At 35.6% G+C, this 19,789-nt stretch overlaps 1 long non-coding RNA gene across 1 annotated transcript; it reads left to right on the forward strand.

Moving 5' to 3' along the window:
• The first annotated feature begins 229 nt into the window (after positions 1-229).
• On the forward strand, positions 230-18,818 carry LOC150093932 (uncharacterized). Its single transcript, XR_016550297.1, has 2 exons — positions 230-369; positions 14,606-18,818. It is a non-coding gene; the product is annotated as an uncharacterized LOC150093932 (long non-coding RNA).
• The last annotated feature ends 971 nt before the right edge of the window (positions 18,819-19,789 follow it).

Genomic DNA, 19,789 nt, shown 5'->3' on the forward strand with positions numbered 1-19,789 from the left:
ATATTTGAGTAAATATGGTATCGATTTATTCGTTTTCATACAACATTTATAGTTACAATATGGATGCAACGACCTGCTATAATGTAATTGCAGTAATAAAAATTTATATCGCAGTTTCAATGTTAGATCTGATCCTAATCAATCGTAAACTATATTTATGCTTTCATTTATTTATTTATATTTATTTCATTAATTTATAGCACACTGATGGTAGCGTACTGAAAAAGTTGAATTCTATTGGCTACCAGCTGTTCACGTGACGCGCAGCATACGCACTCATGGGAATCCAGCTGAGTTTATAATTGCCTACTACAGTCAATCAGTGATTTTTGAAGTTTTCAGTGTGCATGATTCAACAACAACCTAGCAGTGAGAGAATCCCTTTTATTATTATTTTTAATTTTTATTTGCAATAGAGTCATGCACTGGTCTACAGTTTTGTGCGTTTTTATTCAAACATTTTTATAAAATGTTAATAATATTAATAATATATTCTAGGTGTAGCTCAGTGGATGTGGCATTTGTACACCATGGCGCTTAACCGCACAAAGGAAGACTTGGTTTCGAATCCAGTCAGCTACTAGAGGAAATTTTTCTAAGCCTTTCTTTGACCAGTTCCTGAGTTAGTCGATCTCTGGCACGGGCAAGCGGGGTTTTTTGTCCCGTAAACTCAAGAAAATTGACCGTAGAACCCACATTATTTCAGAAATTAAAAATATGAGTGTTAGGGTTAGGTACCACGAGATGGTGACGCTTGTTGAGCCATCTCTCTTCACTGCGTGCTGCTTAATTACTGATAGCCTTGGGCCAGCTATCTCTGATTGGGTACTGTGGAGATTGAATTGTCCACTCAGTCTCCAAAAGTTAGATAGGGCTAAAAACGGCCTTGCCTACTCCCTATATACGGGAATAAAAAGGCGTTAGCTGATTTTTTGATGATTCTGATATATTTATTCACCGAGGCAATGTCGCTTTCCATGCCAACAAGAAAAATAAAAATTGCTGATGAGAGGAGAAAATTTCAAGAAAAATGGGAATTAAATTACTTCTGCACTGAAACAAAGGACAAAATTGTGCATTAATTGTAACGAAACAGTTAGTGTCGCCAAAGAATATAATATAAAAAGGCACTATGATAAAATTCACAAAGAACAATATTCATGCTTTGAGGGTAAACTGAGAGTTGAAAAATTAAGAAGTATGAAGAATTCACTTCAAAGTCAACAAGTATTTTCAAAAATTATGAAAGATAATTTGAAATCAGCTATTTAACCAAGGAACCATCACCTTTTAGTGACGATTCCTTGGTTAAGGAGTATGATAAAAGCAGCTAAAAACATATGTCCCAAAAATATGCAAGTATTTCGCGATATTGCTTTGTCCAGAAATACTGTGATGGAAAGAATAACCGATAATCATGTTAATAGCAGATAATCTGCGTGACCAATTGCAAGAAATATCTGCAAATACTGTCCTTTTCAATTGCACTTGACGAAAGTTTCAATATTCACGACGTGGCTCAAGTTGCTTTGTTTCTTCGGGCTTGCGACGACAATATGAATATTACTGAAGATTTCAATCCATAGAACCACTACAGGGGAAGAATTTTTGACACCGTGTGGAGCATTTTTGAAAAATACCAACTTCCTCTGAATAGGCTCGTAGCAGTGACAACCGATGGTGCTCCAGCAATGACAGGCAAAAATAAAGGTTTTGTGTCGAGACTTGCAGCAAAGTTAAAGGAAATGTATCCAGACATTCCAAAACTGCAATCTTTCCACTGCATCATTCATCAGCTGGTCCTGTGCTCCAAAGTGTTGGAAATGAGCAGCGTACTCAAGCCTGTGACAAATACTGTGAACTTCATCCGATCCAGAGGCCTCAATCACTGCCAGTTTGCACAATTTCTAAAAGACTTGGAGAGTGAATTTGAAGGACTACCTTGTTACACAGAGATTCGTTGGTTATCTTGTCATAAGGTTCTAAAAAGCTTTTTTTTACTTTTAGAGGAGATCAAATTGTTTCTAGAAATGAAAAATCATGATGTTGTGTTTCTTAATGATCAGACATGGGTACAAGATCTAGCATTCTTAGCTGATATTAAATGACATTTGAATAATTTAAACGTCAAATTTCATGGGAAAGATCAGTTAATAACACACATGTATGATGCACTGGCAAGTTTTAGATGCAAGTTAGTTTTGTTTTAAAATAATTTAAAAGAGAATATTCTAAATTACTTTCCTATGTGTGAACAGTTAAACAATAAGAATCAAAGTTTTACCTTTTCTCAATATTGTCCCAAAATAGAAAAGAGAAAAGAAGAATTTGATAGGCTATTTAAAGATTTTAAGGAGCAAGAAGTTTTTCGCTTTTTAGAGATCCTTTTTCCTTATTTTCGAAAAAGCTCCTATTTGTATTAAAATGGAACTTATTGATTTCCAAAATGATTTTGGAAATCAACTTCTTGGTATTTCTAAAATACTAAAAAGAAACACCAACTTCTTGGTATTTCTAAAAGCGAAATACCAAGAAGTTGGTGTACCAATAATATACAGTTCTTTAGGTCAAAAATATCCGGAAATAAAAAAATTTGCAGCAAACATTCTATGTTATTTTGGAAGCACCTATTTATGTGAACAATTATTCTCATATATGAAAGGTAAAAAGCAACCCACAGATCAAGATTAACCGACGTCAACAATTTATGTGAACAATTATTCTCATATATGAAAGGTAAAAAGCAACCCACAGATCAAGATTAACCGACGTCAACCTTTCTGCCTGAAGGTCGTATGCTTACAATCTACAATCTTTGAGTCCAAATTTTGGCAGGCTGGTTAATAATGAACTTTGTCAAGTGTCGGGAAAAAAATAAAATACTGAAATTAAATTACTATAATTATATTATGCAAGTATATATATATATTTACCCGAAAATATTATTTTTCCTCAAAATATTTTCAGTAACATTTAAAAAATTCCCCAAAATATAGACCCCCCCCCCCAAAAAAAAAAAAAAAAATATATATATATATATATATATATATATAGAAGTATTTTATTTCAAACTGACAGGAGGCTCTGTAAATTTTTGTGATGGTTATTAATGAGAGTTTATACTCTTTTTTTAGAATGTATAAATATACAAATATTTGATTTATTCAAATAAAATTTAATTTCAGTTTAATTTGGATTAAATTAATATAATAAAAATATTCTTTATATTATTATTTTTTTTTGAGTTATCATAAACATACTATTATTTTTGTATAATTTTTTGTTATTAATTTTCCAATATTTTACACTAATTTTTTCACTTCCCTTCGATTCTAATTAGTGCAGGTGTTTTTAGTCGAAAATTTTTTCGGGCCACTCGAGATACACTTTTATAGAAATGGCCTGCCGTCCAATTGAGTTTGAGACTCCTGCCTTGGTGTAATTTGATATCTGAACATCTTTCACGCTGATAATTAGTGCTACCTTTCAATGTGAGGAAGGAGTTAGCGAGTTCACAGTATTTATCTTTGGTCTGTTTCTGTTACATCATACAGTTCCATTCCGTTCTCTTAATTACAGATGAGTGCATGCTCATTATATATATAAACAAAATATAATCTCTATTATATTTATTACTATTTCTTTAAGGTTGTTTACTCCAAGAGCTATACTTATACCTGTACGATTGCGCAACCTCCGTGCTGCTGTATCAGATATCACAAATAGCACAATACGATACAGTGAGCTGGGAGTTCACGTCAAACATTGAACAATTTTGCAGACCTGTGTCTGCAAATCTTTTTCAGTAATTACTTAATTGAATTCTACGAGATCTTAATAACATCAGCTATGCAACTGAAATAACCTAAAAAAAAAAAATGGCGGGAAACATCTTCGCCTTAGTTTAGATAGGATACGGTTTTGTTTGTAAGACAAACCTTTTAGACAAATTTTCTTTTAGTACTATATAAAATATTTTGAAATTATAAAAAAGCACTAAAATAAAAGAATTCATATTTTTTAGAAATTTTAAAAAAAAATTTAAATACTATTTCTTTTAGAAATATTATAATTTCATATAATAAAATATTATTTTATATAATTTAAGCATTTATATAAAATAATATTTTATTGAAAGAACATTTTTTGGATTGAAGATCTTTTATTCTGGATGGCAACTTATACCTGGATGGTGCTTATACCGTTTTGAAAGCCCAAAACCAGTATATCATGTCCAAATAGCAGCCATGCTTTCTGATCTCTCACAAAAGGTAACTTTTGTCCAGCCCTGCTTCCACGTAATTCGTACTAATTTGGCTGTTTTCTATTTCATCATTCTCGAGAGAAAAATCAATTTGGCTTTTTATAATAAAAAAAAAATTTCTTCTAATTAATACATTTAAGATCTTGGTAAATGTCCATATGCTATTCCAAACACGCAACATTGTTTATCTCCATTTGTTTTTTTACCAAAAGAGATTAGCAAAACTTTATCCAAACATTTTCTTAATCTTCATAGAATTTCTTCAATAGTCTTTAAGCTTTGTGTCCCAGAGTCACTATTGTTCATATACTGCCTTTACATTTTCGACTATTCTGCTGGTATCTAATCTAGCTCGTACTCAAGCCACTACTAAAAAGCATGGCAAATCTCATTACCAAATTAATCATCAAATCATATTACACAAATTACTTCAATCTTTCTCATTTCACTGTTTTTTAAAGGTAATAGAGAGAATCATTAACTCAACTTTTAAGCTAATCGCTATCTAGAAGTCCTTCAACTAATTCAAACTTTTCATATGAATTTCATCACTGTTGACCAACAAGGATGTTGGTCAACAGTGATGAAGCCCTATTTATGATCATCATCATATGGTCAGTCTTCTTGCTAGCAAATTGCAGTCTGTCATCACACAGTGTACGCCCAGAGAGAGAGAGAGAGAGAGAGCCGGCAAATGAGTTTGCCAGGATGGACGAGGGTGGTCTGAAAAGATTTCGACTTTGGCCATAGATGGCAACACTATCGCCAAGATATTTTTTCTAAATTGGTACATCTGTCATAAGCATCCATGTAAAACTGCAAGTCATTCTATCAAGTAGTTTGTTTTATACAGCTGTCTGAAACAAAAGTGTTGTCTGTATCCCTTGAAATGAATAAAATTGAGTATCACGCGGTTATAAGTCTTTATAAAAGAAGGTCAAAAGAAATTCATTCAAAGTTCAAAAAAGTTTATGGACACACTTCTCCTTCTTTTTCGACAATTAAGAAATGAGCTACCAAGTTTAAACGTGGCCATACCAGCCTTGAAGATGATCTACGTGAAGGACGTCCAAAAAATGTAACAACACCAGAAATTATTGAGTGACCGACAAGTCACAGTGCATGAAATTGCTGAGACTATAGGCATTTCAAAAGAACATGTAGGATATATTTTGCATGAGCCAATGCATATGAAAAAAGCTTTGCGCAAAATGGGTGCTGCGCTTGCTCACAGCAGAACAAAAACTCACTTGCATGAAAATCTGAACAGTGCTTGGAGCATTTTAACAAGAATAAAACTGATTTTGTGCATCAATTTATTACTATGGATGAGACTTGGATTCACCACAACACACCAGAATCCAAACAGCAGTCAAAGCAGTGGACAGAAGCAGGTTGTTGAGCACCAAAGAAGACAAAGTCGGTTCCATCAGCAGGAAAGGTCATGGCATCAGTGTTTTGGGATGCTAAACGCATTTCGTTTATTAATTATCTTGAAAAAGGGTAAAACAATAACCGTGGAATATTCCAATCTTTTAACCAGAGTAGATGAAAAAATTCGTGAGAAAAGACTTAGTTTGCAGAAGAAAAAATCATCTTTCATCAGGACAATGCACCTTCCTGCAAAAAAATGTTTTGGCAATGGGAAAATTAAGGGATCTGTACTATGAATTGTTGGAACATCCACCCTATTCCCTAGATTTGGCTCCCTGTGACTTCTTTCTCTTTCCTAAACTAAAACTCTTCTTCTCTGGTCAGCGTTTTTCTTCGAATCAGGAGGTGATTGCAGCTGTAGAGGGATATTTTACAGATCTTACTGGGAACCACTACAGGAACAGGATAATGGCGCTGGAGCATCGCTCGTATAAATGTATTTATCTTAACGGAGATTATGTTGAAAAATAAAAAGAATTTTGAAATTATAAATTCATTTTTACATTGTTAGGCCGAGAACTTTTTAAACCACCCTCGTATATTATGCGTGATGGTAGATGGATCATCTTCGTCAAATTCTCCTAAGAGCTTCCTAAAAATATCAGACTCAAGAGCTGACTTTCACTGAAGTTCGGTTTCTTCTACTTGCATTGCTTACAAATATTTTTATGGTCACTGTTCATCAGAAGTGACATCAATAATTTCCCCATTAGGCGGCCAAAACGATTGGTCATATAGTTTAACTTCTACATCTGCCTTCCTATCTTTTTTTTTTTTTTTTTTTTTTTTTTTTTTGTGGTTTTCCCTTAAGGGAAACTCAAGTTTTATGTATAGCTGTTTTCAGCTTTCTGCGAGCTTTTCTTTTTTTTTTTTTTGGTTTTTAATCTTGCGTGTATTAAGATCCAGCGACGTATTTCTTGTAACATTTTAGGTTGTTTTCTACACAGTAATGTTAGGCAATGTTAAAGTTGTAGCACCACGGCTTCTTAGGACTTCGAGGATATCTGGATTGTTTGTCCCTGACTATAATAACCTACGAAGGATTAGGGTAACCATACCAACCAAAGACCCCCCCCCCCCCCCATTACTTCACTGCCAAAATTATACAAACAACAATTTTGAAGACAGAAATCAGGACACCAAGAACAGACCAAAAGCACAGCAACTTAGCCTTTGGTCTGTTCTTGCATGCTAATATAGCTGCAAAAAGTAAATTCTTGTCACGTATAAAACACTACTTTCATGCACAAATACTGCAGTATAGAACACCAAAGTCCAATAATACTTCGTTGACAAAATTTTTGCCACAAAAGAAAACACGCCTTTGGAAAAGTACCTTGATAGCCATTTCGATAATCATACCATCAAAACGCATTACCAATGCCTCCTGCGTAGTTGGAATAATACAGATGTAGTTTAGCTATATTTTATGAGCACAGACAATATTGCAAAATGACAATGATATAATCTCCTTCAATCTAGAAGCAACTCTGATAACACTAGCTGTGACAAAAATAACGTTCCCTCTAAATTCTTTATCATCTCTTCCGAGAAATATTACCAAAGAACGGCTCAGTTACTGAAGGAATAGGCACGCTGTCAGCGGCCACAACTAAGCCTGAATTTGCACATGTGAAATATTCGAAGACAAGTAACATATCATATAAAAGCATATGATAAACATGGACATAAATGGAATCACCTACAAGTTCTAGCTATCCATTTCATTACAATGTCTTTACCACCAGAAAGAAGCCCATATTAGAAAAGTATCCATATATTTCCGGCCTGGTTGGCCGAGTGGTTAGCGTATCCGCTCTCCAGCCAAAAGGCTGCGGGTTCGAATCGTGTGCATGGATGTTTGTGATTGTCTGCGAAAATATTAGTGGTGGTGGTGGTCAGCTGTAGATGGCAGTGGTGTAGGTGATGAAGGTAGTTGTGGTTGGTGGAGACAGAGTTATAGAGTAAGTGCCCTCCCTCTGTGAGTCTTTGGACTCCCTGGAGGTGTTACGTAATAATAATAATAATTTCTCACAATGCAGAACAAATGCCGTATCTCGAATTGCAACCAAGAAGAGACCAAAGGCATAGAGGTGTAATGGCAGTGAAAAATATACCAACACAAGAAAAAAAAAACTTGGCATTGCCAGCATCCAGGAATGCGTTAGCAGAGCTAATCTCAGGTGGTATGGTCACTTAAACAGAATGGGCGAGGAAAGATTAGCAAAACAAGTGTTCTCTGCCAGGTTTGCAGCAAAACGACCTAGAGGAAGACCAAGATATAGGTGGATTGATACGGTACAAAGTGCCTTAGACGATAGAAATATAAGATCTGATAATGTTGGAGTGATGACAAGTAACAGGCTGATTTGGAGGAAAATTGTAGATAGGAAATTAATAATGATGTAAATTTTTTTTTTCATGTAGTACTATCATATCCTGTACACCCCTTGAGGGTACATGGCAGGAATTTGATGATGATGATGATGATGAAGAAAAAAAAAAAAAACATAAACAGAATAGTTAGTTTAAACAAACTCTTAAAGGGAAAAGCAGAAAACACTTGAGAGGATCATCCTAAACGTGCGTATCTGACTGCTATTAAGCAAAGCACTCTAGCAATGAACTGCCACAGCATAATAAAACAGTTAAGCTATTCATAAAACATTGCTTGTTTTATGAATAGTGGTTCTTGCAAAAGAGAAGAATTGGATGAGCTGCAAACAGAACTCAGATGCAACAAGAAATCATTGTCCCAGAGTCCCACCTACTCAGAACTGTAGATAAGCCTCAAAAATTCCCTTGGCAGAGCTAACAGGAGTTCTTTATAAGAAGCGAAGTACACATGTAGATATCCGATAATAAAGAAAGTATGCGTGGAAAGGTTGAAGAAGCCAAAACTGAATTTTCTTGTACAGAAGGTGCCCTTACCAACAATTCATTTTTTCTAGAAAACCTGTAGTGTACCCTCACAAGTGTCAGTAGTCCTCAAAGTCACTACAAAAATCCTTGATTTTCATAGTGACTTTGAGATGTGACATGTCACATCTCCAACATCTACATTCCAAAGTAGTAAAAGAATAGAGCAGAGGATAACATGGACAAGAGGGTATTACCTCTTTCATGGCTTAAAACACAATATCAATTTTAAAATCATGACATTCTGCATTGTATTATCTTTAAATGTAAGAGGATGTGCTTTTTGTGTTCAAAAATGCTAGTTCTTGAGCAGATCTGATGCTACAGTTAATTTTCATTAAGATGGGAAAAAGTTGTTATAAAATTTACCATTCCTCAATTCAAAAACATCAAGGTGCGAAGATTAGCCTACTTATCTGCCATGAATCCTTATGCAAACTCAGTAACAAGCCATCCTGGCTGGCAACTTCAACTGCACAACTAATTATTAAAAGCTGAACATAATAGCAAGTTAATATACAGCCTTACTTAACATACAGACATCAACTAGTTGATGCAGAATATGTCGTATACTTAAATATCCATTCACATAATAGCTGGCAGACCACCAAATCAGTCTTGACTGGAACGGTGCTACATATCCAAACATACTCAATGTCAACGTCCCTCTCATCTGAGGCATCTCCCTCACTTCTTTCATCTCAGATCACTTTATTATTAAACTGGAACTCTTCATCATCATCATCAAATTCCTGCCATGTACCCTTAAGGGGTGTACAGGATATGACAGTACTACATGAAAAAATTACATCATTACTAACTTCCTATCTACAATTTTCCTCCAAATCAGTCTGTTACTTGTCAAGACTCCAACATTATCAGATCTTATATTTCTATCGTTTAAGGCACTTTGTACCGTATCAATCCACCTATATCTTGGTCTTCCTCTGGGTCGTTTTCCTGCCAACCTGGCAGAGAACACTTGTTTTGCTAATCTTTCCTCTCCCATTCTATTTAAGTGGCCATACCACCTGAGATTAGCTCTGCTAATGCATTCCTGGATGCTGACAATGTCAAGTTCTTTCCTAATATCCTCATGTTGTACCATCATTTTTTATTTTGGTTTAACCAATAAGAATACAATTTGGTCGGCTAAATCCCAAATTGCCAGCCCATCCTCATCCATTCAGTATCAAAGTAGATACCCAACAGGGTGCACCATGAGAAGGTGAGGATTGGACATTAGGTCAGAAGCCCTGGTCGGTTCTCCGCATTCCTTTAAAGGCTATGTGGAGGTCTCCTCTCAGTTATACAGCTTTGACCCTTAAGCACCCCTCTGGAACTCTTCATCTTCTCAAAATTATTCAATAGAAAAAGTGCTTACTGAATCTTCAATAATGCCTTTCTGCAAAATCAAGATGATGTAGCTGGAATACAGTCATACACTTCAATGCTGACCAAATCAAAATACGACAGGCCCCATGGAAATGTAGTGGCCCAGTCTGAAATCCCAAATAAAATTCCACAGTCACCATATGAGTCAATAGAAACACATTAGGATCAAGCAACTTGAGCACAGCTCCACTATCTTTCAGATCTGTCCATTGTTCAGGCCATGGCACACATTTTACTCTAGAAGAAAAGCACCATAATAGTTCAACCACAATATCAACCATCTGTTCTCAAGAGGGCAGCATCATAGAAGACCCAAATCAAATCGTATTTGACATATTACAGTACTATCAGATTACATGCATTTCTGCAGAAGCCTCCAGGGAAGCTATTAGCGAATTCCCGAAAGAAACCAGAAAAATACCTCATGCCATGCAAAAAAAAAAAAAAAAAGCATAGAAAAAAGCACTTACTCTGAAAGAGTTAAAATCAGCATGCAACTCCCTACCCAGAACCCCCCCCCCACCCCCAGTCATAGATAGATTCACATCAGAGTTCTTCCAATTTTTCTTGGTTGTATCTAATTGGACCATTCTTCCTCAAAATACTGGAAGACACCTACTGTAATGGACTGCGACAATCTACTACAACTGCAGTGGCAAGTGTTGTTCCCAAGAAGGGAGATTTAGCCCAACCTTTGAAACTGGAGACTAATTTCTCTAATCAACACTATCTGCAAAATTATTTTTGGTCTGAGCACAAACCGACTGAGGCCCACCTATTTGATGTTACTGACCACCATCAAACCTGATCTGCTTAAGGATGCTCAATATAAGATAACTTACACCTAATCAGGAACATTATCCACAGTGCTAATATTCACAACGAAAATATAAAACTAATTAGCCTTGGCTTTGACCAACAAACGGCTTTTGACAGATTGGAACATGAATATCTTTTTTTTTTTTTTTGAAGCTTTAAGGTCATACTGATATGGTCCTTACATCACAGAGATAATCAACTTACTTTCAAGGAAGCGCTTTTCTCAATGCAAGTGAAAATTCATCTCGCCCGCACCCAGTGGTGAGCTATAAAGGGCTCGTGCGAGCCTTTGGTTAAATTTTTCTCAAATTTGCGAGCCTCTTGTTCTTGTTTAATAATCTTGTAGAACTAGAAAATACCACTGTGGAATGTATACATGCTACTATAATTGCTACATTAAATTCATATGGATTTTCTGATAACTATATAAAAATCATTTCATCGCATTTTGTTCTGATAGAGCTAGTGTAATGTTAGGAAACAAATCAGGTGTTGCAATCAAACTTCTACAAAAATTTCCCAATGTTGTGATTTGGCATTGCGCTCATCGTTTACACTTAGCATTAGACGATTCAATAAAAAACATTAAAGAAATAAATCATTTTGAAATATTTACAGATGAAATATATGCTTTTTATTGTCAATCACCAAAAAATCAACGAGAATTAAATACGATTGCAAAAGACCTTGGTATCAAAATTTTAAAGATCGGCCATGTGTTTTGACCACGATGGGCAGTGTGCAGTTTATGAACGGCTCTTGCTTTGTGGAGAAATTACCCAGCTTTATGCAAGCATTTTGCATCGAACGATAAATAAAAGGGCTTTTTAAACTGACTTCTCAATTTGGAATTTTTAAAAGATCTAGCATTAACGATTGATATCCTACAGGAATCATCATATCGTCAGAAGTCCTACAAAGTCGCAATATAAGTATTATAAGGGCTAAGTTAGGTTTTGTTTTCCTTTTTTTTGCTCGATGATGCGAGCCCTTCGTTAAAATTTCCATAGCTCACCACTGCCTGCATCTAACCCTGCTTGTGAGAGATACAACAAGGTTGCCCTTTGTCAAGAATATTGTAAACATTACTCATAGAAACTTTCTTCTTACACAAGCCTGCTATCCCGACAAAGCGAAGTAATAAATCCTTACAGGAAAATTACTTTGTTAGCATACACCGATGGCATCACACTCGCAATAAGAAAATGAGGAAGAAATGAAAGCCATTCAGGAAACACAGGTTCATGAAACGCAAAATTTCCAGTTCCTTGTCCAATGGCCTATGGACAAGGAAATGGAAATCCAGAACCGAATCTCCAATCAAATGCGACTAGTTAATTGAGGAGCAAAAATATCTCGGAGTTTATCTACGAAATCTACAACATGCTAAATTGATCAGAACTATAGAATGGTTTCAACAAAGTCCTTGAGCAATTCAAAATGTATGGATAGGCTCTTCACTGAAACGACGAGTGATGATCATAAACCACATGGCAGCCAGCATTCTCTGGCACACTCAGCATTCTTATATTGCCTGAAAACATTAAGTTATAAATTACCCGTTTCCTAATCAATAAAGAAACTCAAAATCCTACTCAGTACTCTGTATGCCACTCAACAAAAGTGGTAAGGGTTTAAGTTTCAGTTGAAGAAGATTACGTCCAGAATCATTTTCCTCAAAACTGCAAATGAAATACACCTATTTATCTTATTCTACATATATTCTTAAAAAACTACCAGATGTCTTCTGATGTCCGCTATCCTCAGAATGACCAACACCCTCCCAGCTGTGACCTTTTTCTATTGAGATATCAAGCACTGGAAAAGCCAGGAATTGCATCGCACACAGTAAAAGGATCACTGCTACCTGTTCACAGAACCTTTTCATAGTAGACACATCAAAGACTCCTCAAATGGATAATATCTCTTCCTACGTAGAAGTGGGCAGGAATCACAACTATCTGTGATCTTCTAACGAAGAATTTAAAGAAGTCAACCCTTGAATAGCTGCCAATAAAAATCCAAAAGCAAAATCACAGTACCAATAAGTGATAGCACACAAAGTCCTTTCTAGACCTCACAATAAGTGCAGGCAGCTAGCAGTGTGGGTGTAGGTACCAGAAATTCATACCTTCACCTAGTTTTCAACTCGCAACAAGCGACATCTCTCCTACGAAATAACTAAAGAAAAATATATTGCTAACTGAAGTGAATGGATCACTTCAGTTATTGTATCCATCATCATATAATGGATCCAGCTATTCCACCTTCATCCATCTTTCCATAACTACATGTACCATCCAATTTCCAGTAGAACCTCCCGAAATGGAATGAGTGCAAGGCGTAGAAATCCAATGGAGCCTATAGCACATCTGCCAATGCACCAACTAAGCTGCACAAATTCAAGTTTATTGACTCAGATGATTGCACTTACTGTAGCACGTGAAACACTGGAGCACACATTCTTAGTTGCCCTGTAAATACAGCTATCACCATGTATGTCCTGGACACTGTCTTTACCACCTGTAGATGTACACCCTGGATGATGATATTCCGCTTTGGCTGGATCAATTTAATGAAATTTTAGTTAAAAATTTCGGTGAATTGTTTTTTCGATGAATTGTCTTTCGATTAACTTTTTCTGTGATGAATTTTCATGGAACCAAAATTAATATTTGATTAACTGGAATGAAAAATAATCTACTTATTAAAGGATTCCTTTAGATCAGTGGTTCCCAACCCATGGTTGCGAAGGTTTTTGTGGGGTCGCCTGGCAGTGGTGAGCTATGAAAATTTTAAAAAGGGAAAACAAAAAATCACATCATCGCATTCTGCACAGATTTGTTTTTATAAACGTGTAGCGATCTTTCGTTCGTCGGGTTAGTTTGTGAGATCCAGGTTCATGCGGAGTTCGGTGATTGGCTCTCGGAATGCGGGCGCTGCTCGGCTTGTGATTGATCGATTCTTAGTGATACGTGCGCACTGAGAGCCTAGCCTTGTTTCTTGTGGGCGTCAACAATTTTTCTTCGATACCAGCAAATTCTGTGAAATATAATAAATCATATGTCGACACGAATCGAATGATCCCGCTTCCAGGAATCTGACACCCAGCACATCACATTATTTCCTTTCTTTGGCCAGCTGAGCAGCCAGTGAAGAGCAATCAACCACGAGCCGAGCAGTGCTGTAAGGTCCAGACACCATAGTCGTCACTGTAATAGTGCCAACAGCTCCAGACTGCGTAGCTAAACTCAATCAAAATATAATCTGCAGATCTGGCTTTTCACTCGTCACCGTCCAGTGACCCGATAACACTTTAGAAAGGTATGCAAAATTATTTTAAAATTTTTTTATGAATTAAAACCACTTAATGTTCAGGTATGTAATTTTCACATTTATCACACAAAAGCAGACATTTGAATTAGGTAATTGCAATTTCGTGTAGTTGTTTTGTAATTAAAATAACTGCCCGTAATATTATGGATGTGGATTGAACAGTGTTTGATTTGCAGTGTACATTTGAAAACATTTTTTTGAAATAAATGTTTCACATAACTATTGTCTTCAATAGTATTTCTTATAAATTCAATAAAATAAATGTTTTTTTTAGCCAGTTTTTTTTGATAATTAATTGGGATCTTAACTGAAAGTTCAAATAAATGTTTTTGCTTTACCTTTACTTTTAATAATTATTTGAACTGTTTTGTTACATTATTTGTGCACAATTTATTGTACTATTTAAATTGTTTCAAATATATTTTTTTTTATTTTTAGAAATCCCTCCCCATGGAAAGAAAACATAAATATTCAGAAGATTTTCTGAAATATGGCTTTACTTACTTTACTAACAATGGAATAGGGAAACCACAATGCGTTTTGTGCAAAGTTGTTCTCGGTGCTGAGTCTATGAAACTGTCAAAACTCTTATGTCACTTTCAGACTAAGCATTTTGAACATTCTAAAAAGAATTTAGAGTTTTTTTACGTCGGTATGAAACTAGATGCAAACGTGAGAGACTTGATCAAGTAGGAATCTTACATCAAGAATGGGCAGCATTACTGCAAGCATCATATGAAGTAGCATTGGAAATTGCCAAGCAAAAAAAACCTCACATAATTGGAGAAACGCTCATAAAACCCTGCATGTTGAAGATGGTCAAGTTAATTCTTGTGGTTTCCAGGGAAGTAAAGATGCAACGAATATCTGTCTAATAATACTATTCAAAGTATTATTAGACAGATATTCAAGTAGATGAGTCAATGGACGTAAGCACATGTTCTCAGTTGCTTCATGAAACATATTCATTCAGAAGGCATCAAAAAAGATTTACTATTTTGTAGTGTACTTGAAACTACTACAAAAGGAGAAGATATTATGGTGTAGATAAATAACTTTTTTGTGACTGGATGACTAGAATGGAAAAACGTCTTGGGGTTTGTATGGATGGTGCACCAGCTATGCTAGGGTCTAAGTCTGGTTTTCAGAAAAGAGTAAAAGAACTTGCTCCCCAAGCAAAGGGAATCCACTGCTTGATTCACCGATATGCTCTTGCCAGTAAGACTTCCAGCTCCCCTGCAAGAAGCACTTGATTTGGTGATCAAAATTGTAAATTACATCAAATGTGAAGCTCAACAGCCATCTGTTTAAACAGCTGTGTATAGACATGAATGCTGATAATGAGCTTTTTTTTCTATACTGCTGTATGATGGTTATCAAAAGGAAATGTGATCAATCGTTTTTTCGAGTTGAAAGAAGAAATCAAGTTATTCCTGGAAGTGCAAGGGAAACATGAACTTGCGGCCTATTTTAATGATGAAGCTTGGTTGAGAAGAATTGCTTACCTAGCAGACATATTAGAACAGCAAAATAGGCTTAATCTGAAACTCCAAGGAAAGGAAACTATTATCAAATTTGAAGATAATCTCAGGGCATTTATATTGAAACTCCAGAACTGGTGAAGAAAAGTAAATCTAGGAAACATTGCCATGTTTGAGGAACTGTGCAGCGTGGTAGATGAATCTGAAGGTGAAGTAAATGACAATTTGAAAGAGATTACTGGGCATCTCAATTCTCTTGAAAACGAACTCCAGCATTATTTCTCGGAGCTAACAGAAGAAGCTGCGCTGGTACGAAATCCATTCTCTGCTTCCCTTGATGTTGCTGGCATCCCCGTTGAAGGATGATGAATTCTTGGATCTGCGGAAAGATTCCTTGGCACGCAACTTATTTGATGAAAAACTGCTGACTCAGTTCTGGCGTGCTATGTATGTCATATCGAAATGTCACCATGCTTGCATTTTGGGTTATACTCTCCCTTTGTTTCTACATATCTCTGTGAGAGTGGATTTTCAATCACGAGCCGAGCAGTGCTGTAAGGTCCAGACACCATAGTCGTCACTGTAACAGCTCCAGACTGCGTAGCTAAACTCAATCAAAATATAATCTGCAGATCTGGCTTTTCACTCATCACCGTCCAGCGACCCAATAACACTATTTAGAAAGGTATGCAAAATTATTTAAAAATACAAATTCAGCACTTTTACACAGCAATTATAAATTATTGAAAAAGTATTTTCTTTTATAACAACTGAGTGTTTGATGTAGTGAGACTAGTTGCTGTATACTGTCCATTTGCATATTAATTCTGGGATGAATTGAAGTGATAGCCAGCAAGCTGATCCCGTTTCGTTTTAAGCATAGTCAGCACTTTACTATATATATCCATCAATGTCGACCAAAACATTGTCAGAGGATTATCAATCGAATTCCACATGAAAGAAACCCACACAGGCAGGTATCTACAATCAAGCTCATCAAATCACCCACAACAAAATTTATATATCAAAATCTTGAGAGGCATGTGTAGCTCAGTGGAAGTGGCATTTGCATCCTCTGCTCTTGGTTGCTCGAAATGAGACTTAGGTTCAAGTCTAGTCACTGACTGGAGGAACTTTTTCTAAGCCTATTTTCGACCGATTCCCAAGTTAGTCGATCTCTGGCACGGGAAAGCGGGTTTTTCGTCCCATAAACTTCGACCGTAGTATCCACATTTCAGACTAACATATCCTGTTAGGGTTAGGTACCAAGAGATGGTAGCACTTGTTTTCCAGCCTCTTCATCGGTGGCTGCCTGTAATTAGTGATAGACATGGGCCAGCTATCTCTGATTGGCTACTGGTGGAGATAGAACTGTTCACTCAGTCTCCAAAAGCTAGATAGGGTATAAAGGCTTCGCCCACTCCCTATAAGGAAATTAAAATCATTAGCTGATTTTGATTTTTTGATTCAAAATCTTGAAAAAAAAAAAGCATTAAACATACTAAAAAATCAATTATAAATAACTTCAAATCGTATTTAATCAGTTCTTCCAGAATGGATAGTCAAAAAATAAATAATTAAAAATAAAAATAAATAAGATACTAAAGAAACTTATTTTCTGACGAACCATCCTGTAATAGCATTGAAATTAATTTCAAAGGCAACATACGTTGGCAATATATCGATAATAGCCAAAATATTAAAGGAAGTCAACATCAGAACAGCCATCAAACCAGTCAAAGCTTTCTACGTTCCCTTAAAGACAGTTTCATTTTATAAACATCCGGAGATATTCAAGATTCCGTGTTGTCGAAAGATAAAAGGAGATCGAACTGGGAGAAATTTCTAAATCCTTAACAAAGAACATAGGCGATGTTGAGGACTCAGCACATCCTGAAAGAACATCATGCAGTAAATTGGTAAGCATTTTCTATGATCCATGGAAGAAAATGGCTTTCTAAGATTGTTCAGTGTGTCCGAGGTTATTCGCTCAAAAATCACAATAATTAGAAACCCAGAAACACCACGACATTATGAAGTCAAGATGTGTAACATTCAAGAGCTCTCCTATGCTGCAACCACACAGTTTGCACAACCTTGTGGAGACTAATTTGTAACATGCCTCATGATACTCGTGAATAAACTATCATTTCTGTCTTCAATTTATAACTTAGTGGCTGTTGGAAAATGTTTTATTTAATTTTTTTGTCGTTATATTCACTTACGTTTAGCAACCTGAAGATGCTGTTAGCACTGTGGACAGCGAAACGTCAAGGAAATACATCTACTATAAATAAAAAGTGTATACAAGTTAAATCTTGGTTTATTATTGAAGCAAATCTATTCGAATTGCATTCAAATTTCACCGGTATTTTTTTGGACATTAATACAAATCAGCTTATTATAACGGATGATTGTTTTGAATATCTGTCGTCTCACTGATACCAGAATGATTAGATGCATGCTATATACACAAGCTATCGTGAACAAAAACGAATTAATATTGTTTAGAATTTGCTAAAAATAAATAAAAATTAAAGAAACATATTACGAAACAGTAACGCACAGTGCTTGGAGCAATTTTACAAGAATAAAACTGATTTTATGCGTCGATTAATTATGGATGAGACTTTGATTCACCATTACACACCAGAATCCAAACAGCAGTCAAGATAGTGGACAGAAGCCGGTTGTTCAGCATCAAAGTAAGACATCAGTGTTTTAGGCTGTTAAAGGCATTTTGTTTATTAATTATCTTGAAAACGGTAAAACAACCGGAAATATTCGGATCTTTTAACCAGACGGAAAAAATTCGTAAGAAAAGTCCCGGTTTGCAGAGGAAAAAAATTTTCATCAGGACAATGCACCTGCACACAAAGGTGTTTTGGCAATCGGAAAATTAAGGGATCTGAACTAGGCATTGTTGGAACATCCATCCTATTCCCCAGATTTGGCTTCCTCTGACTTCTATTTCTTCCCGAAACAAAATCTCCCTTGGTGGTCAGCGTTTTTCTTCGAATCAGGTGATTGCAGCTGTAGAGTGTTCTTTTGGAGATCTTACTGCGATCCACTACAGGAATGGAATAATGACGCTGGAGCATCGCTGGAATAAATGTATTAGTCTTACAGGAGATTATGTTGAAAAATAAAAATAATTTTAAAATTATAAATTCGTTTTTTCATTGTTAGGCGGAGAACTTTTCAGTACTGAAATGTCTGCATAGTTTTCTGTAAGCACACTTTTGCAAAAGACGTCTTGCAAGTTAATTTGTACGAAATTTATAACAAATTTTTTGTGTAATATAATTTATTAGTAAGGAGGTATTAATTTTATGCCCACATTTGATTATACTGATGAAAAATTTATTCATATACAGATAAAAAGGCACTTCGTGCTTAGCTTTTGGAAACCATTGCTTAGCACCAAGTGATTCAGGAGGATAAAGCCTTGTTTGATTCCTGGAGAGGAATTTCGAGCACCAATGCATCTTCCTATTGCGTCCCTAATGTGTTCTACATTGTTGAGCCCTGGGGAGTGTGCTGGTCTCTCGATTCGGTTACCTTCAGTCTCCAGAAGTATCTCCACTGCTTGCGAACAATGTGATGGGGCATTATCATCCATAAAAGGAATTCTTCTCTTACAGCATCATAGAACAATCGAACATGTATATATGTGTGTGTGTGTGATTTTTTTTGAACTTTTCATTTATTTATTTTTAAAGTCTGGAGACTGCTTTAGAGACCAAACAATAAATTTTCCTAAAATTATAACGAGATCATATTGCATATAGTAGAATATCGATATCAAAACAAAAAATTGTTAAAACTCAAAAGTGTTTTAATGATTTACAAAAAAAATTATAATTCAAGAATGGAATTTTATGAACTAAACATTTCAGCAATTAAAAAAAACGCTTTTTTATTATATATTGTAGGAAAAGAAAAAAATTACGTTAACTTATTTAACTAAGTGGTACATAACTTAATGACAAATGAGATTGCTAATTACTGGATAATAAGCAGATATTTGGTTTCAGCATTGTCTTTAGCTTCAGTTAGTCTTCCAAGTGAGTGTTGTCATCATTTGTGATCTCGAGTACATCTTAATTTGAACCGCGTGTGAAAATGTTGATTCACAACA

Source organism: Typopeltis vanoorti, chromosome 23 (assembly GCF_054136105.1).
Source record: "Typopeltis vanoorti isolate ZY-2024b chromosome 23, IOZ_Tvanoo_1.0, whole genome shotgun sequence".
In the NCBI taxonomy this organism is placed as follows: Eukaryota; Metazoa; Arthropoda; class Arachnida; order Uropygi; family Thelyphonidae; genus Typopeltis; species Typopeltis vanoorti.